Source organism: Suricata suricatta, chromosome 4 (genome assembly GCF_006229205.1).
Source record: "Suricata suricatta isolate VVHF042 chromosome 4, meerkat_22Aug2017_6uvM2_HiC, whole genome shotgun sequence".
NCBI lineage: Eukaryota > Metazoa > Chordata > Mammalia > Carnivora > Herpestidae > Suricata > Suricata suricatta.
In genome coordinates, this window is record NC_043703.1 from 60675035 (window position 1) to 60698995 (window position 23961).

Consider the following 23961-nt stretch of genomic DNA (forward strand, 5'->3'; position numbering starts at 1 on the left):
ACTTAGAGTATGGTCCAAGGATTGGGCTGATGGCATCAGCCTCACTAGGGAGCCTGTTAGAATCTCAGTTTTGATCCTAGGTATACTGAATCAGAGTCTGCATTTTTTTTTGTTTTAAATGTTTTATTTATTTTTGATACAGAGAGAGACAGAGCATGAGAGGGGGAGGGGCAGAGAGAGAAGGAGACACAGAACCAGAAGCAGGCTCCAGACTCTGAGCTGTCAGCACAGAGCCTGACGCGGGGCTCGAACCCACGAATGTGAGATCTGACCCAAGCCAAAGTCAGAGGCTTAACCGACTGAACCACCCAGGCACCCCTAGAATCTGCATTTTGACAAGATGCCAGGTGATTCCTATGCATGTTCAAGTATCCGAAGCACTGGTTTTTATGGTCCTCAACCCCCTCCAAGTTAATGATTATGCTTATTGAAAGGAGGCTTCTTTCTTCTTTACAAAGCCCATTTCAAGGATCAAATCTTCTGTTTTGGACCTGGGTCCTAAAGAGCAGATATCCCGGGTTTAGCTGGTAAGCATCAAGGGGCATTTTGCCATTTCCAGCAAAGGCTGACTTATTTATTAAATCTCTTCATCTGTCTCAGTTTTCTCTGCACTGTGTACTCCGTTTGTGATGCAAGGCTAGTAGGATGTTCCTTTATTTGGGGAGAGGAGCTAATCTTGGCCTTTTGAGTGTAAAAATCTCAACCAGATTACAAACATGGTATGTCATGTAGACTCCATGGAAGATGGAAGCCCATGAAGCATTTGTGTTACCCGATGGCTACTCCTCCAGCTGCACAACTTCGTCCTCCGTCTTGTGCTCTTTCTTAGAGGGAAGCGTGAGGCACATAGGAAGGTGTTATGTGAGCACACGCAGAGGTGCTCTGCCTCTTTCTTTACTGTCTGTGCATCCTGTCCGCTCAACAGGCAGCCGGGGCCTGATCCTTCTCACCTAATGGCTTTGTCATCATGGCCTCAGTTTTCTTCATCCCAAAATGAAGGTGTTGGATTCATACACTATGGAGAAACTCACCAACCCGTTTTTACCCTCTCCAGCCAGCTCGTCATGGCCCATCATCATTTCTGACATCTCTGCCTTCTACTCTTTTCTCCCTTTTCCACTTCTGCTGCCCTGCCTTCTGCTAGGCTCCTCCTGCCCTCACTCACCTCCTTAAGCTCCAGAATAGCATAGAAGTGATTAGTGTGTGTACTATCAAGGAGGGAGATTCCATGTTCAAGGGCTCAGAGTTGAACTCCTGCATTTATGTGAATTTATATTGTCTCCACTTGGTTATACAGTTCTCTTGGGAGGGCTTCAAGCAAAAGTAGCCCTTATGAACTTTTTGTTTGTTTGTTTTGTTTTAGGGAGGAGGGCTCTCCTGTTTTTCAGGAGGAGGGCTCACTAAGTCCTCTTCAAATTCAGAGAAAGTAGGAAATCTTGGATCATTTTAACAACTATGGGTTGTTGTCAGGCCAGCCCTGGTCTAAGGGGACCTCATTAGGCAGTGCTCTATAATGATGACAGGGTGCCTTAAAATGTCTAACTAAATGTAAATGATCTCAGAGCCAGTAGTTGAGTTTCACTTGAAAGCCAATGAAACGTCTAATTAAGGAGCAAAGGAGGATGTCAGAAAGATCCAAAGTCCTGAATTTTTGTTATATTGCGGTGGGTTTTACTGGAAGCCAGAGGATTCTTTATAAACAACAAAAAACCTAATTTTTTCCTTTTCTTTACCTGTGGAATAAATAGAACCAGCTCGTAGGTCAGAATGTCCAGTAGTTTGTATTACTTATTATCAGTGTTCAGATTTGAACTTGAGATATTTTTAAGCACAGTATACAATGGTAAAAGCTTTTCTTTACTACACATATAATTATCTTGCTAAGTTTTTAAAAGCATTATGTAAGGAGAAAACAGTAACATCTTGGAATGATTGTAAACTGGCATCTATGACCCGGAAATGAACTGTTTTCTAATTACTGTATTATTATATGTGTGACTTGAGGTTCTGCACTCCTTCTTCTTGAATCTTAGATTTTAAATGCTACTCTTCAAAAGGCTTCTTTCTGTTCTTGAGGCATAGTTGATACTTTAGAGGTGTTCAGTTTTATATACATAATTGTTGTGTAGGCTGTGAAATTATTCCTTATTAGATTAGTAATATCATAAGCTATGCACCTTTTAATTATGTTTAATAATGTGAGACCCAGAAATGCCCACTCTGTGCTCCTTGAAGATTTCCCAGCAAGACAGTAGGGGCGCACCGTCACTGTGAAGCCATAAAGTAATTAAAGGGACTGGAAACTGGGGCTTGGGGTTATTGAAACTGGAAAACAGAAGAGGATAACTTGTAGGTTCTTTCTGGTGACTAAAAGTGTGGCTTTCCTGGCTGTGCTAAGACCGGGGTAAGAGGGTTAGTCCTTCAGTCGCTCACACCCGAGGCAGGGCTCACCTGGCGTTGAGTTCTCGTCGTTGAATTGGAGCTATTCAGAAAATGTTCCTGAGACATGTAGAAATCAGGGCATCCTTCTGTCAGCCTTCCTTCCGCCTTGCTTTCACTGCCATTCAAAAAGAGAGCATTCTTTGTTCTGGATCTTTGAAATATGGATTGATCTGTTGCTTTTCAAAATTGCAGAGAACTCCCTCAAAGGTACGGTAGGCCTGATTCACAAGGCAGATGGCAAGCAGGAAGCAACTTTCTCTGTATCCTGAGTTTTGATAAGGATTTGTTTGTTTGTTTGTTTGTTTTGTTTGTTTTGTTTTTTTGTTTTTTTTTTTAAAGTAGAGGGCCAGGAACACAGGTTCTCAAATTACTTTTTCTGGAGTTGAGCCATCTGACCGCTGTTGGAGGAGGAGGTGAGAGTAGCAAGGGGTTTAAATGAGATGGCATCACACGTTATGGCGCCTCTAGCTTCAAAGAGTAAGACGTACTTAGTGTTGTTGGATGGAGATATCCATTTGTGAGCATTCAGCAAACCTAATGATTCATTTAATCTGCTTGCAAAGCTTTAACCTCTTTATCGACCTATAGCCACCAACAATTTCAAATCGTCTTTGCAATAAAGTTATATATGCTTTCCCTGGGAAATAATACACAGCCAGCAGCTAGTGGGGATGGTATGAGAAGTAAGAGAGAGATTGATTACCTCCAGCCATTCCACCCTGGTATGCATAAGCCTTGTGTGTGTGTGTGTGTGTGTGTGTGTGTGTGTGTGTGGTTAGCCCTGATTTTTTTGTTTTTAAACTATATGACCATTTATGCACAGCCCTGTGTTTTGTTTATAACTGTATTACCATTTATGTGCAGTTCCAAATAGTGGAAATAAGTTATGGTGAATAAGAATCATAGTGGAGGCCGACACTGTTGGGGGAAGGAGGCGTTGGCAGAGTGCTAGATCAAATGGAGAAGAACACCAGGAAATTGCAGGGATGATGGAAATGTTCTCTTTTGGATTGGGCTAGTGGTTCCACGGGTATATGCAATAGCCAGACGCAACGGTCTCTTAAGATCTCTGCATTTAATTTACTATAAATTGTACCTCCCCCCCGAATGTGGAATGCTTCGTAAATCTGTCATCTTTGCACAGGGATCGTGTTAATCTCCTCTGTATCGTTCCAATATTAGTATATGAAGCACAGTACAGCCTTTCTTGTTAGTTGAAATTTTAAAGTTTTTTTTTTCCCATAGAAGACTTAGACTTGGTTAAACAATAGTGATTGGAAAGACGATGTAGGCACACTTTTAAATATCTGTAGTGATTTTGACTTCAGGAAAAATACGCATTGGTACCTCTTAGCACATAGAATTTTGTAAAAGAGAAGTTTTCCTTATTAGTTATTAGAGACTTTTTCTTTCTCTTCTCTTTCTTTTTCCTTTATTTTCCTTTTCTTGTTTGTTTATTTTGAGAGAGAAAGAGAGAGAGAATATCCCAAGAAGGCTTTGCACTGTCAGCACAGAGCCTGACATAAGGCTTGATCCCATGAGCCCGTGAAATCATGACTTGAGCTGAAATCAAGAGTTGGACACTTAGCTGACTGAGCCGCCCAGGTGTCCCCATTAGATGATTTCATACTGAGATGCTCCGGGCCAAGGTTCAGCGTGTTTGTAAGAAAAGTCCTGTTTCTTTTGGAACTCTCAAAGAGATAAAAAGTGGCAAATCCAGGATGAAAAGTAGTTTAATTCTAGTATCATGTATGAATTCCCACAACAGTGGCCATGTCAAGAATATGCACAGACTTTGCTTACGGTATCTCCTTCTTACTCATTGAGTCACTATATACTAAATACTGAGGCATCCATGCCTGGCCCAGTCCTGGGGGCTGGAGGCCCAGCAGTAAGCAACACTCACAGAATTCACACCCATGTGGAGGTTACAGTGCCAGGAAGAGAGATGGATAAAAAGTGCTTTGGAAAACGTAAAGCAAGGAGAGTGGGGGGTGGGGGGATGACCCTGGATTCGAGGGTTGCCTTATTGGGGTACATTCGTGCAGACACCTAATATGATGAGGTCTTCCCTTGGATCTTTCTAATTTTGCATATATTTCCTCATCACAAATAAATATTAAGAAACAATATACCATATCAACTCTTGACGACGTTATGTCCTTCTGTTAGGATACTGGGCCCTAATGAAGTCTTTGAGCCCAAAGATAAGAAAAGTAGCTGCTACTGAGTTGGAAAGTTTTGTACTTAAATTGCTTAAGTTTCTATATTGAAGGCTTTAATGAGATGGAGTATTTTTGCTACCAGTTACTAGATAATGTATTATGAAACTTAGCAGTTTATTTCTTATTTTTAAAGTTTATTTATTTTGAGAGAGTGAGCATGAGAGAGCATGAGTGGGGGAGCAGTAGAGAGAGGGAGAGAGAATCCCAAGCAGGCTCTTGACCTGAGCTGAAACCAGGAGTTGGACACTCATCTGTCTGAGCCACCAGGTGCCCCTGAAACTTAGCAGTATAAAATAACACAGTTGTTACCTCACAGTTCCTGTGGGGTCAGGAACGCGGGGCCCAGCTCAGCTGAGCGCCTGCAGGGGAGGAGACGACACAGGGCCTGAATCCTGAGGAGATCCTCGGGGCGTCTTGGCCTTGAGAGCTACATTTCGTCCTGCCCTCTAAGGAAGAAGAAGAAACTATTTCCTGACCCTTTATTCCATTTTTCAATCAAATAATAGCACACATCACAGGGAAAATATGGTTGGAAAAATAACAAAACTGTAGTAAAATTACAAAACGACTGGCCTTTAATGGTTTTACATTATCTGTATTCATAGGCCCCATTGGCTTTTTCTTGTGTCAGCCTCCACTCTGCCCTCTGTCCTTCCCTGGCCCTGATTGGCCTGCTGGGTAAGGCCAGCATTAGGATTCCTGTTCCGGGCCTTGGGCCGCTGAGCACACCACCCTACTCATCACTGCCTCCGTCCCGGCAGTCTCTGGAGCTCCTGTGGCTCACAAGGGCTCAGTGTGGCTGACCATGATCGCCGGTAATGCTTTCTTCCCTTTGTGAGGCTTGCTTTCCCCATGAGCCGCTGCCTGTCTGGACCATGTCTGGACCGAATTGTAGAGCTACGTGCCTGGAAAGTGGGAGCCACTAGGACACTGTCCGACAACACTGCCAGCCTTCAGCAGCAAGCTGCCAGCTTGCCCTCTTCTGAAGCATGCGTCCTGTCGTGGGTTTCTCGGTGTCCCTCTTCCTCCTTGCTTGTTGGCAGAAGGGCCTCTTTGTTTCTCAGTTGGTTTGCAGAGCAGAAATAATAGGCATCTGGTAAACTTGAGCGGTCCTCCCTTTCTGCTGAGACTGCTTGTCGTCTTGGCCTGTGCTCATCCTTCGTCCACCAGCCAGGCCCCATGTCTCCAGAGCTCTTGCTGACCCTTTGCATTGCCCTCCCCCCCCCCCCCCCCCGCCCCAACACCTACCACCTTAAGAACCAGAAAGGAATTAAAAGGAAGAGGACTGCGGACATTAGGTAGAAGAGGATTCTGCTGGCCAGTATACGAAGTGGAATGTTCAGTGAAACTTGTCCTGTGCTGGGTGAAATGTTTAGTTAAACTAAGCCCACCCCTTTCCCCAGACAATTTGATTTTCTTGAAAAAAGCTGTACAGGGGGCATTTAATACAGTTTTTGGTATGTTATTTAAACTGGGACGGAATTTCAGCCTACCGCCACCTCCTTATCGTGCTTCCCAGCAGGTCCGAGCCATCGCAGCAAGTTCTAGACTTTGAGACTGCTGGATAGCGGGGCCGCAGAGGTGGAAAGCTAACCTCTCTATCTGTTGCATTATCTGGATCTGTGCTGTGTTTGGGTCAGCTTTAGCTTCCGCTCGTTCTGCATTTGACTTGATGTATTTCAGTTCTTGCTGGGCTGCCGCTGAGAGTACTTGGTGCCTGTCCTGCAGAGTACTGTGAGGCCCCTAACAGTATTTCCACGGCCTGGGTGGCATGACTAACGTGGGCCTGGTTTTTTTTAGACTCACAGACCTTTACAGGACTTGATGGGTCTCTGGAGGCCATCCGTGTACAGGAGGGAAACTCTGAGTAGCCGAGAGGTTAAGACTGTGCCCGAGGTCAGCAGGCTGGTTAGTGACACCAGGTAGAGTAGGGTTTCTTGGCTGCCGGCTCAGTGTCCTCTCCTCCCGGCCGCATCACCTTGCAAGCCAGCTGAAGGCAATCTCTATCTTCATTCTGCACCCTTGACAGATGAACGCTTCTCTAAAACTTGAGTTAGTTTAGCTCTCAAAGAAGTGGGCCTGCGGATAATGGTCATTTTGGAAAGAAAGCTATTTTAGGGATGGTGGCTGGCAAGAGTAATTATGTAAGAAGGGACCCAAGAGTCTCAGCAAGAAGAGGATTTCCCTGCTTGTGCCATTTAAGTCGTGGTATAAATTTCTCTCATGGTGTTTTGTTTTGCATCGTTTGGGTTAGCTGTTGTTAGATGTTACTAGCTTAATCCAATTCCTTGTTTTGTGAAAATAGGCTTTTTGTTTATCCAAGTGGGCTTCTCTTTGTCAGTGTGCCGCAATAGTCATTCTTGGACCGAAATGATGGCTATTGAAACTCTCTGCTATGTTTTCAGGCATGCCGTAGGGGTTGTAAGATAATACTGCTGTTACCAGGAGGAGTTGGGAAAGGGCCATGAACACTGGGGAGAGAGAGAGGAGAGAGGTTGCCATAGGACAGAATCGCAGATTTCTGCTAAAGCTTCTTAATTGCAAATTACGGCAAAGGAGTAGGACTTGCGGCTCTTCCGATCCCTTGCATCTGCATCTTCACGTTGCTTCCAAGCGCCCCTCAGCCACCTGCTGCTTCAGACCTGGTCCAGTTGTGCTCTGGTGACCAGCACCAGAAGCCTGACACCTGTCCCGACTCCTGCAGTTCCAAAGAACTGAGCTCCCAGCACGTGGTAGCAATGAGGCTCCTTGAAGACTTGTCTGCTACTGACACACAGGAGGACGTTTCCTCTTTCTGACCTTCCAGACAGAGGTTACCATGGCGGCTTTGAAATTTCTTCTGAGATGAGTACACTCAAAGGATTCCGTTAATCTATTCTGATTTACTTAGGAGGCGGCCACGTTCATTATTTGACTTATGTTAGTGGTTAATTAACCAAACTAGAACATGTTTCCTTTTTACAAATTGAATGCTGAGAGAGTAACAAAGACCAAATATTTTACAACACGCAGATCCTTGAGTTTGACTCTGAAATAGTATATTTTATTTTGCAGCAGCTTCCGGTTTTAGTGACAATTAAATGCTGTTTCTATTATTAGCAAGTTTTGAATTTTAAGTAAATTGAAATGGAAATGAAAGTTGTTTCTAAAAATAATGCTAACTGTGTTTATGTGAGTTTTGCTTTTGGCTTTGTCTTGTTTTTGAATTCTGTGTCACTGGTGGGGAAGGCCTTGACTGGGGGGAAAATGTCAATTTCATGCCAATCTCTTTGTTTTAGATTTGATGAGAATTTGATCTGTTTATGAGAGTAGATGGGAAAGACGAGGTTTCTTTCAGTGTTGAGCATTCTTGCTGTTATTGCATGTTGATCTGCCTTGACTGTCCCGTGGACAGTGTGCCTCAGTGGACCTCTGAGTCACCGTCAACTTTTTGACTCTAAGATCTGCCCTTTATTCTACCAAGGAACCCTGCATACTTAGCCGCTCATTCTGAATTTTCTAAAGACGATCTGGTTGAAGACTGCTCTGATCAGACTGGTACCTTTTACTAGTGTGGGCTGAGGAGATCAGATGGACAAAGGGGAAGTAACCATACTGCTCGCCAGCCTGTTTTCAGTGGGGGTCTTCTTAGAGTGACTTCTTGCCTTGGAGCAAATCTGTTCCCCACTCATTCACATAGAAGGATGAAGATGTATTTCAAAGCTAAAGTGTGTTTTTTTGTTGTTGTTTTGTTTTGTCTCAATTTTGGGATTCTGTGAACATTTGGCAAGTTGTGGAGGGTTTAATACCCTTATTTTCACCAGCTAAGTCAGTAGAAGATGAAAAGGTTTCACTTGTGCCATCACTTGGGTTATTCAGATTCTAGTGAATCAGGGAGTTGTACTGAAAGTAGAGCTCTGTTCTCTAGGTATAGCTGACCTTGCTGAGAATGTATACTTCAGGGAATTCTAGCCAGGGCCTGTCTTAGGGACACAGTAACCATTTGAGAGAAAAGGTGTGAGGTCAGCCCCTCCCCCTTTTTAATTTTTTTAAAGTTTATTTATTTTTGAAAGAGAGAGAGAGAGAGCGAGCACAAACCAGGGAGCTGAGAGAGGGGGAGATCCAGAATCAGAAGGAGGCTCCAGGCTCTGAACTGTCAGCACAGATCCTGGCGCAGGGCTCAAACCCACAGATTGTAAGATCAGGACCTGAGCCAAAGTCAGACGCTTAACTGACAGACCCACCCAGGCACCCCAAGGTTAGGCTACTTTAATCCTCCTTTCTCACTTTCTTTAGGGTAAAATTAACATTCATTCATTCATTCTTATTTAGTTTTGAGAGAGAGAGACACACACACACACACACAGAATGAGCAGGGGAGGGGCAGAGAGTGACAATCCCCAGAGGCAGACACTTAACTGAGCTACCCAGGTGCTCCTAAATTAACATTTATTTAAATGTGGGGTTGCATTTGCCTGAACCCCTAACCTTCTGTTAATTGAATTTAATCTGTGAAAATTTTAGGTTTTCTGTATGACCGGAGATGTTAGGATATGGAGGATAAACGCAGTGTTCAGTGCTCTGCATTATGTAATTTGAGGGTAATTTGGAAAGCACTATTGTTGAGATATTTATTTATTTATTTACTTACTTACTTACTTAACTTACTTGCTTACTTACTTACACAGGGCTTGAACTCAGGACTCTGAGAGTAAGATCAAGAGTCAGACACTTGGGGCGCCTGGGTGACTCAGTCTGTTAAGTGTCCAACTTTGGCTCAGGTCATGTTCTCATGGTTTGTGGGTTCGAGCCCCATGTCTGACTCTGTGCTGACAGCTAGCTCAGAACCTTGAGCCTGTCTTCAGATTCTGTTTCCCTCTTTCTCTGCCCCTCCCCTGCTCATGCTGTGCCTCTCTTTCTCTCTCTCTCTCAAAAATAAATAAAACATTTAAAAAAAAAAGTCAGACACTTAATTGTCTGAACCCCCTAGGGACCCCCTGGGAAGCACTGTTTTATCCTGAGAAAGTTTGTGTGTTGGTTCTCTTTTGTCTTGAAGACTCCATGCCCTGCACAGAGGCAGAGAGACCCATTTCCATTTTTACCAAACCCCTGGCCATTTTCAAAGGCAGGAAGGATACCGTGTATGTCTAAGACAGCACTTGAAATTGCAGGAGTTTCATAATTAATGTCTCCTTAAGTGAAGACTTGTGTTTAATTTGCCTTTCTAGACCATTTGGTAGAAATTGCGAAAGAACAGGGTAAGAACAGCACATCTCCTTTGGCAGTCAGTACGAGCAGACCATGAAGTGCCAGCTCCTTTGTTTGAAGGTGGCATTTTCTGAAAGCACCGGAAGGAGATTCGACTTGTCATTTAGTGAGCTGTGCTGTAGGTGTTGACTGACAGCCTTCGGGAACATCCCTAGTAATTACTATGCTTGGTACCAATTCCTCCCCCCATTCTTGAGTTTCTCTTTTTAACAAAAATGACTTTTTGTTTGACCAAAGTACCCAACCATGGAAAGAAGATGGAACTTGGATAAATCTTTATTTTTATTCTTTGTATTTGAAGAGAAAGATTAAAACTATTCATGTAAATAACTGGCTTATCTGGGTTTTACCATCATTTTTGTGTCCTGCCTCTCGGATCAGTGACTGCCCCGCACTGTTGATGCCTGGGGAGCTTCTGCTCCTCTGCTCGTTTCTTCTTTGTTCTGAGCCTTTTCCCAGACAAAGGAGGTCAGGCAGGTACACGTGCCTTTGGGAAGGAGGTGGTGGGAAAATATGGAATAATGAGCCCTTCTGACTTTGGATTCAGCAGTGTAGCATTGGTGCAGTAGGTGGAGTTATTCTTGGAGCCCCAGTTTGAAGATTGCTGTGCAGAAACCCATCTGCGCCGCTGGTTGCCAACATTTCTGGTACAAATATTGTCATTTGCTCTTGAGGCAATCTGCTATTTCAGTCCTAGATGCAGTTTTGTAATATGCTGGGCAAAATAGTAGGGAAAAAATATCTTAAGTGGTGGTATAATCTTCAGTTTAAAAACACTTTAGCAATGTTTCCAGTAGAGGATTGTTCAACGTGTCTCCTTTCCTTCTTTCCTTGGCTGTAAACATAATCCAAATTTCATTTTTTTCCTCCCTTGTCTGAGCCATGGTTTCCTTGAGCTTCACCCACCCCAAGGAAAGCTGGAGGGATAGATGAAAGGCTGGAAGGAATTGTGCTTTAAAATCACACTGTGAAGGTTTTACATGTCATGTTCGTTCTGTTGATAAGAACATAAGTTGTTCGGAAGTTACTTGGTTCAAAACTGTCCAGCATGATGCTACACAGCCCTTTCTTTCCCATTGTGCATCTTTCCTTCTTCCAGGCAGTAAGAATCACTTCTGCCATGGGGGCCACTGAGAAGACAGCCCCTTTGTTGTGTGTGCAGAGTGGGAGCTCCCTGAAGGTTATGGGCCATTTCCAGAAACCCTGGGGTAGCTGTACTACCATTTGATTAGGCTTTGTCGGTAAGCCTTTCCTAGAGCAGGAAAGCATGTCCTCTAGGAAGCAGTGCATGTTTTTTTTCTGTTTCTATGGCTTTCTCCACACCCCCCCCCTCCCCACTCCCTCATCCCCGGCCTAATGCACAGTAAGAAATTCATTTTATAGGGGCACCTGAGTGGCTCAGTTGGTTAAGCGCCTGATTTCAGCTCAGGTCATGATCTCAAGGTTCATGAGTTTGCGCCTCACATCAGGCTCCATGCTCATAGCTCAGAGCCTAGAGCCTGCGTCAGATTCTGTGTTTCCCTCTTTGCCTTGCCCCACTCAGGCTCTGTCTCTCCCTCTCAAAAAATGTTTAAATAAACATTAAAAAAATTTAAAAACCCATTTACAGTATGACTCAGTGTACATGTGCACACACATGATACCAGAATTTTACAAGATGGTACTGTCCTTGACCTTTTGTGTGAGATTGGCTCTATTTTATTAATATTTCTAAATGCTGGCCTCAGTTCTGTAAACTGATTTCACTATTTTATGGATTGTGATCCAGAGTGTTTAGCCTGAGGGCTTTCCCACGTTTATTCTTTTAAGACCTTCATGTCATGGCAACGGCAGTTGCTTTAGGGCAAAACTGGATGCAGCTATATGGAAGGCCGGCCCACAAGCAAGAAACAAGGAGGAGGGGGTTCACGATACACACGGGTGCACACTGAAGAATTTAGGCCGAATCAAGAAAGTAGTGCCTCTTTGGATTGGTCTCAAACGTGGAACTAGTTAAAATTGTGTACTAAATGAAACACTCCCAGAAGGTGATGTGATTTGAGTCGTGACGTGACAAACTAGCCAGGATAGGCTTATACTTACCTGGACATCTTTGTCATTTAGATTTTACTTTCAAACCTTGAAAAGTGGTGGATGGTTGGATCCACTTTGCTGGATGGGGTTTCATGCTTCTTTTCTTCTGCATTAACAACTTCAGTTTCACCTGACTGCTCAGCTGGTCTCCAGAATCTGGGTCCCATGAAAATGCCTTCCACTGTTCGTTTCTTCAGAGCAAATGCGCAGTCCACCTTCACCCCAGACTCGGATGCGTGGTCATCAATGTAAAAGAATTTTAGGTGCTGTCCGTGTGTGAGAAGAAATCATTACCAGAGCGGTACCCTGACTCTGCACAGCAGCAGCTGTTGAAGCAGGGCGTGGTCAGGCTACAGTAGCGTTCCTCCCACTGGACCCCCGACTGGCCCATTGGTATCTGGAGCAGTGATCTTGCAAAGACTCCATTGTGAAGTTGGCTGTGTGTGTGTCCAAGGGAAATATTAAAGGGGAAAGCGGGGGAGGAAAATTCCAGGAAGTTGAAAGGTGAGGTTGACACGTCCTCATTCACTAACGATGATTCTGTTTTTCTTTCTGAAAAACAATGATGACTTAAAAATTGATCTCAGAATGAACTGGCTTTTATCCATAACCGTATAATTATATTTTTAAACATCCTTTCTTAATCATTTATTGAATAACATCATTCTACTAACTTTTATTATTTGGTGTCAGTGACCCAGAGTACCACTAACAAAGTGTTTGGTTCTCAAACTTGCCTATTATATGAGATACTTGAGAATATTCTGGGATTTCATCCTTTTCCTGTTGAATCCAAATCTATATGAGATGATACAGTGAGTTATTTTCTTAGAATATCAAAATTGGAAGGATTGTCAGTCCTCAAGCTAGTTCATTTGTTCCCAAACCTGGTGCCTCTCAATATCATGAGTGGTTTAATATAGATCCCTGGCCTCACTCCATTCATACTTGAATCCCAGCCTCTGAGCCAAGGGCTTTATTACTGTTTCTGTTTTCAGCAAGCTTTCTAGAAGAGTCTGATCATCAGTTTGGAGTGATAACCACTCATCTGTTCCGACGCCTTCAGGAAAGGAAAATCGATGTGATGCACCTGGTTTATTGGGCTAGATAATAGCAGAACAGAGAATCCTCTTCTGCTTATCTATTGGGTTAATCAGATAATGTTTGCATCTCAGGTACTGACCAGGTAGGTGAGTGTGGGCAGTTTCCAGATGAGTGAGCAGGGTCCCTGCCCATGAGAGTGGATTGTTACTCAGCCTTTCTCAAGGACTGAGTTTGGAGGTGGCATGAGAGTCATCTGGGGAACTTTTTCAAGCCCTAGCAATCAGATGCCCATGTGCCTGAGTGGTGGGGCCAGAAAGTACAGGGGCTAACTCTCCTTCTTACCCTGCTGGCTACTGGTCACCCTCCATTTGTCTTTTCTTACAACTTCTGAAACATTTTAAACATCTGGGAGAGCACAGAGGCTAACATAGTATCCACGTGACACTGCCAGGTTTAACAGATGTCACTTATCTTGCTCTAACCCTTCTTGTGCTGGACGGTTTCTTCAAGAAGCCTGCGTCCTGGCTGGGCTTATATACGTGGGTCCATTAATCCTGTGTAGGAACCTGCATCTCTCCCCTCTTCCCCCCCCCCCCCGCCCTCCCCCGCCAACCTTAAATATAGTAAATGTTGCCAGTTAACATAGGTATCATTGTGCAACTTGATTTTTTTTTAAAGTCAGCATTATGTTTTTGAGATTTATCCATTGTTGTTACATGACCCGACATGACCGCGTACTTAACAGTAAAATCAGGAAATTGAAGCCAGACAGCTTGAAAACCTTCTTAATGGAAAAAATTCAAGATGATGTGGGTGGGAGAGAGTTTCTGTTGAATTTTTAGTATAGAACATTGTTATTTATGGGAAAATAGTTGATTTGAATTATGCACTATTTTGAATAGCCCAGTATCAGCTCAATGAGAACGAATCGCATGTTTTATGAAAAGTTAATTGTTTTTATTTACTGTGGGCATAGTTATTGCAGTGTGGTCCAAACAGGTGAAAGTTAAGATTTGTGGCATAAAACAGGAAGCAGATGGGGGCTAATTAAAGTTCTGTTGTTGGTAAAAGGATGACTGATCAAGGAGCAGCTGGTTTCCCAATTTAAGGGCAGTTTGTACTGTTGTTTGAGGGCAGCCCTCCGCAAGTTCTCATGACTGCCTTTTGAAAGTAAAGGAATGTGTTTCAGCAACAAGTGGGAAGGCTGTTGAGCTCTACTTTTGTTCACCTTTTTGCCTTCAAGCAGTGTCTCTTCAGGGTTTGTCAAAGATCACAAAACCCAGCTATGATTTTCAGGGGTGCCTTATCCATGCTGGGCACCCGTTATACCTTGGGAAAGCCCAAATTCTCTTCGGTATCCCCCAAAGTGCCCTAGTGTTTGTGGGCCCATATCTGCATAACCGAAGCGCTCGTGTGTCCCTGAGTGCTGAGAGGTGCTGGGGAGACTGTCTTGAACCCAAGTGTCTTTGAGCTTCTGGCTGAACTTATTTTGCTTGATTGTGCCCTGGATGACTTTCACCTTGAAATGACAGCATCTTTTGTTGCTACTGCTAATAATGGTTGGATAAACATGAAGACCAAGTGCCCTGGATGTGTTTTGCCTAAAGAACAAATCAGCACTGGGTTCTTTCTGCACTTGTGCAGGGAGGTGACATGAGGTCAGATGAGGTTGGGCTTGCCTGTAGTCGGAGGCTAGACCTTTGCTTGAGTAGGTGCTTTGCACGACTGTGTCATTTTAATCCTCATAAAACCTGTTGTAGTGGCAACTCTTGTTCCCACTTTGCAGATGTGGCAATTGAAGCGTGGAGAGGTTGACTGCCAAGGTCGCACGTTTGCGAAGTCCCGGGAATGGGTTAGAATCCAGGTTTGTCTGATAACAAGCCTGTGCCCTACTAGTTTTGTGTAATACTATTGTTTTTTCCACTTCTGCTTTAGGAAAGAGCTGTTGTTTCCTGGAAAATCAAAAATCTTAGGATATAGTTTGTGAACTTCATCTTCTTTGATTATGTAAATATTTATGTGTGTATGTATCACATGATGTAGGTCCTGGCACTTGGTTGGAAATCAGTTTTACTTTATTTTCGTTTTTAGAATGAAAGCCTGAAAGAAAAGGCATGGGTTGGTTGTTTCCTGCCCCCACCAAAGGAAGTAGCTTTATTCAGACTATGAAGGCTATACATGCAAACCCCCTTTCTCCATACTCCTTGTTTTAAAAACAAAAGCAAAAGAGCACCATGCAAAGGTAAACTAGTAAGTGAAAAACTCCCGTTAGTGTCACCATCCAGAGGCGGCATCATCATATTCATTAAAATGTCTTGTAAAAAAAAATAGTAATTGACCATATAGATGTGGTGTCACTGATAATAAAAAGTAAAAAGCACTATTTATATTAGCTACAAATCCCCCTCCCCCCAAAAAGTGTGCACTAGAGGTTTCAGGGGCACCATAATTGATATTCATTGTCTAATGTTGTGTGTAGACTTTCCAGTCCTAGTCTCTGTTTTTGCCCAGGCTGATTCTACACAAGTTCTGCTCCTCATTACGCTAACGGGGAGAGACTGCGTGTGGTTAGTGTCACCATGACCCTAGAAACTGACCCTCTGCCCACATCCTAGTTCTCACACTGTGAGGACTGGTGTCACAGTCAAAGCTGGACTCAGGAGAAGTCTCAGGATTCTTTGTTATTCTTCTATTTGATTTGTCTTCGAAGCAAATCAGCCTCCTACATTCCTCCTGTTTCCTCTTCCCGTTCTCGTCTGCTTCCTGTACCTTGTGTGCCTCTTCCTCTCACAGAACATTGAGGAAACTGGAAGAGATTTAGAGATGAAGTTAAGGGTGCGTGTCCAGTCTGCCTGGGCAGCTCTTGCCTTGTGCATTTTGTTGACAGTAGTTGTATGTTACTCTGTGATGTTTGGGGGAAGGGCCTATGCCAACCTCATTCCTACAGAGTAATCTGGCCTGGCTGGACAGTCTGTGTCCCCTTCGTTCTTCAGAGAGTAAGAAGTATGGTTCACAGAGCACCTGGGCTCTCCAAAGTGACTGGGACAGCTGGTTGTTTGGTCAGGAGTTTGGGGGCAGCTCTGCCCTCTTCTAATCCTAAAGCCTCACGAAGGTATAGTGCTTTCTTTATGCTTTTTGAAGCAGTTTTATTCATTATGACTCCTCTGGGAGGCAGGTGGAAATGGCATCATTTTTCCCACTTTGTAGACAAGAAAGCTAAGACACACGGGATATTACATTGTCCAAAGTTATATGTACAAAGACAGAGCCTGACTTAGAGCAGCATTTGACCACCATCTTGCCATTAGAGCAGCATTTTCTGAAGTGTGTGCCACTAAAATTTGGCTTCACGGCAGGAAGCGTCAGGGAACTGTGTGTGTGTGTGTGTGTGTGTGTGTGTGTGTGTAGAGGGATACGTGTTATCACACCTACAAAACAAAAAGTCTAACGGAGCGTGTTTTGCTTTGTTTTTGCTTTGCTTTCTGTATGAACATGCACGTAGGATTTACTTTTGGAGGTGTTCCAGGAGACCTCAGTGGTTGCAGGAAAATCTAATCTTTGGGGACCTGGAGGGAAAGTCCAGGGGACACTGTTATGTTACAGGACATCGTCTGCTTCCTGTACCTGTATAATGCTTTGGGAATAGAGACTACCCTGGGGGTGAAGTGGGAGTCTGGCCATGGGGAATCCTCGTCATCATGTCAATGTCAGTTCAGTAGGAGCTTTATGGAGTAGGGCTTAAACCAGAGCACAGGAAGGTTCTTCATCAGCAGGCCCAGCATTCTAGGACCAGTTGTCAGCGTTGCCAGGTAAAGACCTGTGAACTATAACTTGAATGACAGCCGCACTGCTGGGCAAGGTTAGACCTAAGAAATTTGGACCAGAACAGCATGCTGCTGCATCTTGGTGCACGCTTGACAAGGCACATTCCCTGTACGAAGCCATCTGCATCAACATGCCTGTCCCCAGCCTTTCCTTAATATTTAGTACTCAACTTTGCACGTATTGCTTTTATTAGATTGACTAATGATGGGGGGGCATGATGATAAAAGTGCAAATGGCAGATTCTGCATCCATCTCTTTAATGAGCTCTCTCCCTTCCTTTTAGCCGAGGCAGAATGTAACAAAACTCTTGTATTTTGAAGTAAATTGTTCCACCCAGGCAGAAATGATGGGTTATTTTGCATTGAAATCTCAAATCAACGAAGTGAGTCTACCTTCTTAGAACTGATCTTGAATATCACACTTGATGTTTGTTTTCTTCTCTTTCCTTCCTTCTCTCTTTCCCTCCTTCCTACAAGCAAAGGATCTACCTGATTTCATCCTAAGCTGTTCCAGGAATTGAGTGTAGATCAGAAGTTTACAATATAGTATTTTACGATCAAGATGGGGACTCTGAGTTGATTGGAAGTGTGTGGTTTGGTATTGTGGTGGGCAGAATAAAATGATCTCCGTAGGAAGAATGGCTGGGAGAGAGCGCTGTGACATGGATGGGGAAGCCAACAACCTAAAGACGTAAATCTCTCAGCAAGTGTTTCTCAGCTCTCCTCCAGAAAAGTGATCAGAGAAAGCATGAGACTGGGGGACTTAAGCTTTACAAAATGTTTGAACTACCTGCTATTGCTTCTTCCTTGTTTGCTAGTACCTTTGTGACTTTTAAACTTGGTTGTAAGTTGCAAGGCACTAACTTCTTTTGGGGAAAGAAAGGTAAGGAGGCAGGAGGCATATAGAGACCAGGGCGTCTGTGCCATGGAAGAAGGTCAGTGAGATTGGCCGAGGGTGGTAGGATTTATGCCCACAGTCATGTGCTTTTACGATCAAATTCTGATGGGATAATCAACCACTAAAAATTGAGTTCCCAAGGGTTAGGCCTGTGTGTGTGTGTGTGTGTGTGTGTGTGTGTGTGTGCGCGCGTGCGCGCACATGAGGGGTGCCTTTCACAAAGATGGGGGAAGTGTGGCGGGGTGGGAGGGAGTGTTGTGTGTGTGATAAGCCCGGAGCCAGATGCCACCTCAGGCCACCCTCGCGTCACTGCAGTCTGGCTGTGGTGGGCCGTTCTTAGCCCTGGATCCCATGTGCCCCATCGGGGCACTGACTTAACTAGTGAATAGTGTGCAGTAGCCATATCCATGCTTGTGTCCTACAGTCTGTGGTTACATTGTAGGGCATCATTTCCTTTAATTTCCCTTTAGCTGTTCAAAACAACCTGAAAGATGTTATGGTCGAGCCCAGACAATGACCTCAAGAAACAAAAATAAACCTTTCAAAAAGCGAGAACTGAATTTGTATGTCAAATGTCATGAATAGGGCATAAAAAAGTATGAAAACACACTAGGCTTCATGAAGGGAAGAATTTAAAAATTTGTTTTCAAAACAAATGGTCCCTGCCCCGGGATCCTGCCCTCCTCTGACTATGAGAAAATCCGAGATGATGCCATGAGTTCCAAAACAACCAAGTAGCATTCAAGTCATGAGACAGAAGCCAAACAGCTGCTTCAGTGTAAAACCCATCATCTTCAGAGACATCGATCCGGTCCTGAAGATGACGCTTGTGAGGCTGTTCCCGCACACCAGGCTCTCCGGGGACGGGACCACGGACGCCTCCCAGCGTGGGGAAGAACTGTGCCAAAATAGCACTTCTTGAGATGCTTTTGCTTATCAACAAAAATTTATGCGTACAGTAAGATACAGATACCCACACACACTTAAATTTTTGGATAACCAAAAAAGAAAATCTCTGCTTTACAAGCAGGGCACAGACTCTCCTTCTTTCCCACCATCTTGTGGAGAGAGGAGTCGGCACTTTCCTCCAGGTTGCACGTCATCCTTTGTTCTGATCTTCTGTTTGCTCTCCTGTAGGTTGCGTGCAGGATGCAGTACAAGCTCCTAGCTTGTGTTTCTTAAGGTGTCCTCCCTCCCACCCTCTTCCCCCCTGTTTTTACCTCTTCCGACTTGTAGATGTGTTTTGTTAGTGCCTTGAAATTACTTTTCTTACAAATATTACTTAGCTCATATTTATCAGGCATTTTGTATACACTGGACATTTAGCACAGTGCTTCAGTAGGATAAATACTGTTAGACTGTAAGTCACTGGCCTAGGAGTGCTCATCCGGTGTACGGTGGCTACAGGAGGTGGCTCCAGGCCTCCCTGGGTTTAGAACACACCTCTCAGCTGCCACATAGGACACCTGTCAACTTCTATTCATGTTCTATCCTCAAGTTGAGAATCTCCTTCCCTTTTTACCCAGTGGTCCAAACCTTACCTGTTGTGTGGTTAGCCATGTATGCATGTACATACATACACACAAAAACCCTTGGGCATGGGACAGAGCTTCCTGCCACTTAGTTGTTCCCATTGTACCTCTTGTACCTAGGACCGGAGGTGCTCTCAGCACACACTTGTTGAGTGAAACTTACATTCATTGCTTTTCTTTATTTTTAGTTTTTTTAAATGTTCTTTATTTTTGAGAGAGAGAAGGAAGCACAGAATCCAAAGCAGGCTCCAGGCTCCAAGCTGTTAGTATAGCACCTGACATGGGGTTTGAACCCACAAACTGTGAGATCATGACATGAGCTGAAGTTGGACGCTTAACCTACTGAGCCACCCAGGTGCCCCTATATCGATTGCTTTTAATTTGCCTGAATTACAAGGCCCTAACTTATTTTACTGATACATGAATGTAAATAATTTCCGAGATTGACAGTAGATTTAAATAGCTTATATTAGACTGATTTCAGTTAGGCTTTGCTCAATTTATTTTATTTTTATTTTTTAAATGTTTATTTTATTTATTTATTTATTTGAGAGAGAGAAAGAGATGGAGTGCCAGTGGGGGAGGGGCAGAAAGGGGGAGACACAGAATCTGAAGCAGGCTCCAGGCTCCAAGCTGTCAGCACAGAGTCTGATGCAGGGCTCGAACCCATGAACTGTGAGATCATGACCTGCGCTGAACTCAACTGACTGATCCTGCCAAGCACCCCAAGCTTTTCTCAATTTTTTTCTTAATTTTGGAAGGATTTTTCAACATCAAATTGAATGTAAGATTTTATCTTTTGTTGTATTCGCAATAAAAATGACTGACTCCAGGCCCCCCCCGCCTCCCATTCCCCCCATCCCCACCACTGCCCTACCGATGTTCCCCAGCAGCAGAGCAGTGCCCTGGCACACGCTGGTATGGGATTGACTCCGCACATAGTATTCCAGCCCTGACTCGCCAAATGGTCCTTTGGGAACAGTCACCTGTATAAATAAATAAATAACCCAGCCTAGAAAACAAAAAAGAGAAAATGTTTTGTTCTACAATTATATGCTACTCTAGCTTAATTTATAGCTACTTTGAGGACTAAAATGATTATCTAATATATTAGTGTCTGTCTTCATGAATTGTTTAATAGAAATAGATTGTGCCTTTAAAAATGGTTGAAATGTAAAACAACCTTATGGGGGTAGGATTGCACTAAGGAATGATTGTCTTAAACTGTGTTCAGCCAGTAACTATTCTAAGTTGTCCATTACAATCTTAACTAGGTTTTCAGAATCTGACTAAATTACTTTTCTCAGTAATAAAAAATAAATTAATTCCAAAGAGACTGTCATTGGTTTAGAGAAAAATGGCCTTGGAGAGTAGGTGAAATGCTGCAGTGGTTTGTTAGGCTGACGTCACTGCGTAGAGTTAAGTGTCTGTGATAACAGGGATGATTTCTAGAGAACCTTATTACCTTTGTTCTAGACTATCAAGAATTTACAGAAAAATCCTCTAATATGCTTGAAACTGGTAGCATCTTTTACAGTTTGGGTACTCTATGTGGTTTCCAAACATGTTCTCATTTAGTCTGCATCATGCCTTTTTGGGGTATATGAATCAAGTGGCCTAACTTGAAATTGAATACAGGACCTGCTCTCTGGGAAGACCCTTAATTCTGAACTTTATTGGCAAATGCATACTTTTTTAAGGAAGGTGTTGAAAAGGGCATTCCTGAATATACGAAATACATATGTTGTGGTAAAAATGGTAGCTGTGGTTCAAGGTATCTGTGAATGTAGTGGCTTGGAAGAGATGCAAAACATGTGCACTGTGTGCAAGACTCCAGGCACAATGGTTGTTATTCACAGTTCCCTTCTGGCGGAAATTCGGACTGTGATAACACGGGGAACAATGAACACTGAGTTCTAAAGGGGAGGTTAAGGTACTACCGACTTCGGGCTCAGATGAGAAGGTCTCCAGTTCGAACCATCCTCCTAAGAAATGCTTCATTTATTCATTTTTCCTTTGCTGGTCTCCCTCTAAGTGTTTAAGAAAGAGCTAACTGTATAGACTTCTCCCTTTGCTTTCTCAGCCCAAAACAAGAAATGAGTGTTAATGTGTAATAAGTGCATTTTCAAAGATAACGCCTTTCTAGAAATGACATTTATAACTACTAAACTTGGTGAGGTTTTTTCTTTGGAGATTTATAAACACAGTCTTGTACTTTTAATTCTTGGCTGCAGTGTTGTTCATGTTTCCAAAGAGGACATGAGTTCAAGCTGCAGCATTAGAGGAAAAAGTTTAATGCAAAGAGGACTTTCTGGACAGTAAGATTTGCTAGTTGCTCAGGTGGGGATCCTCAGGTGGTTGGGCATCCTTTTAGTCTCGCCCGGCTTTGCCTCTTCTCTCTGGAATATGGACCTGCCTAGCCCTGAGCCCTGTGGCTGAGCTAAAAAACCATGAAACAAAGGATATGTAGTAGGCTGACCTCAGGTCATCTAAATCTGTTTCCAGACCAGACTCTAGTTGGAGTCTTCCCGCATCCCCTGAGCCCAGGAACGATCTTGGCGAAGCACATTCACCCAGGCTGGCCTTCATCTTGACCTGAGGCCTGCCTTGAGGTTGCAAATCCTGTGGGTATCACTAACCCAAGGATGCTTAGTTCTGGTGGAGTGTCCGCAACTGTGCAGGGGTGAGCAGGGGTGACACTGTGCAAGGCCATTGCTCACAGCATGGGTGCTTACGCCGGGGAGGAAAGCCATATTTACCAGTAAGGACGGCAGCATATTGCCCGAGAGCCCTGTGTGCAGATCTGTTTGAGATTTAGGTATAGCCTAACACAGGATCTGTGCTGGTGGGCAGGTGTGGTTTTAGGGTGGACACATTGCAGAAGGCTTTGAAGGCTATATTTGTAGGCCTTTAGGTAACCACGAAAGCTCCATTTCTGAAACATTTATTTGGGGTTCTTTTGGAGACCCTGCACTGTTGGAAGTGGGCTGAGGAGCCTTGGTTGTTTGGAAGGCAGGTGCGGAGAGTAGGGCCATTATCCAACAAACCTGGTGTCCCTGGGTCTGCTTGCTGAATCGTATCCTGATGTCTGTAGGGTGCTGGGAGGCAGCCCTGGCTTGGGCCCAGTCTCCCACCGCTGGGGGGATTTTTGTTCTACCATGAAGCAAATGGGCCCAAATGGTTTTGGTACTATTAGGTCAGCCAGTGATTTTTTTTTTTTTTTTTAGTAGCTATTTGATTTGGGACAAGAATTTTGGGTAGCTGGCCCCCAAACAAAAAATAATGTATGCTCAGCAGTCACAAATCATTTGCTGATTTTTGCCCCTTAGCCAGAGTATTGGGCAAACAAGCTAGTTTCTGGACCCTATATAACTAAGAAAACTTTACATTGCAAATAATATATACTTCAGAATGTTATATTTTTGTAATTTCTTTCCATTCTTCTTAAAATCTGGATTTGTTACATTTGAGTTTCTCCCCCCACCCCCAAACACTTTGACTTCATACTTTATAATTCTGTATACTAAGGGTAGCATTTCTTGGTAAATAGATTATGCAGCCAGTGGACTCCTTTTCCCCTAGATTTTCAGACAGTGAACATATTTAGGGCAACAGAAATACAGTTCTAGGTAGTACATTCTATGGATGGGATATTATCCTAGAGATTTTCATCTCTCAAACTTTCAGTGTTTTTGCCTTTGAATTTATTGTGCACATGCCTTTTTTTTTTTTTTTTTTAAGCTTATTTACTTTGAGAGAGTCTCAGGCAGGTTCTGCACTGTCAGCACGGAGCCTAGTGCAGGTCTTGAACTCGTGAACTCTGAGATCATGACCAGAGCTGAAGCCAAGAATCGGTCACTTAACCAACTGAAGCAACCAGGCTCCTACCTTGAATAAACATTCACCTAACATGAACAGGTTAGAGGGCTCATCACAGAATACTTCAAAATTTACTTTAGTCCTCTAGTTTAGAAAACGTGAACATCGATCAAACTCTTATAACTTATGTTTTGTTTTATGCCTAATTTGAATTATTCATGAGAAGAAAATACATTCTAAAGGGTTCATTTGGTTTCAGTTTTTATTTTGTTTTGCCATACTCTGGTAGCCAAGTACACCAATAGTTACCTTTCTGGTAGCCAAATACAGAGGCAGTTAATTAGTTGCATTGCAAAGCAGTGCATTTGTAGAGCCGTTGAAGATTAGAAAAATGGTATGGCCTATAAAATAGATACAAATTTTCATTAGGAAACAGCAGGATCACTTCAGCAACAAATGAGTTTCCTCTTAATGTTATGCTGTGATGCGGCCTTATGTGTTCGAGGCAGTCATTAGGCAGGAACAGCAAAAAAAAAAAAAAAAAAAAAAAGTCCATATTCTGAGCAGTGAATTAAATAGAAGTTTCAGAAAGGATGGGCTCCTTCCGGCCACCAGATGGGCAGGATGGGGAGTTGAAGCTCTCTGCTGGGGCCTGGGCAGTGCCCAGTCTCTGTGACTCCCTGGCGAAGGAGGTAAGTGGGTTAAAGGATGGAAAGGGATGCCTGCATGCTGCACGGAAACTAAATTAATCCCAGGAGAAGCAATCTCCACTTCAAAATCCTTAGTTAGCCTATAAATCCCTCAAAGACAAAAACAACCCCACACATTTAAGAGAATTCTAGCTAAATGAAATTTAG

General features: G+C 43.5%; 1 protein-coding gene and 1 non-coding gene across 2 annotated transcripts in view; one reads left to right on the forward strand and one right to left on the reverse strand.

The window, feature by feature from the left end:
- Window positions 1–23961, forward strand: part of FOXO1 (forkhead box O1) — a gene marked incomplete at its 5' end in the record, with an annotated part of 95583 nt that overhangs the window by 57461 nt on the left and 14161 nt on the right. The gene's annotated exons all lie outside the window — the stretch shown is intronic.
- LOC115290950 lies at window positions 3546–3647 on the reverse strand. Its single transcript, XR_003908322.1, has one exon. It is a non-coding gene; the product is annotated as a U6 spliceosomal RNA (small nuclear RNA).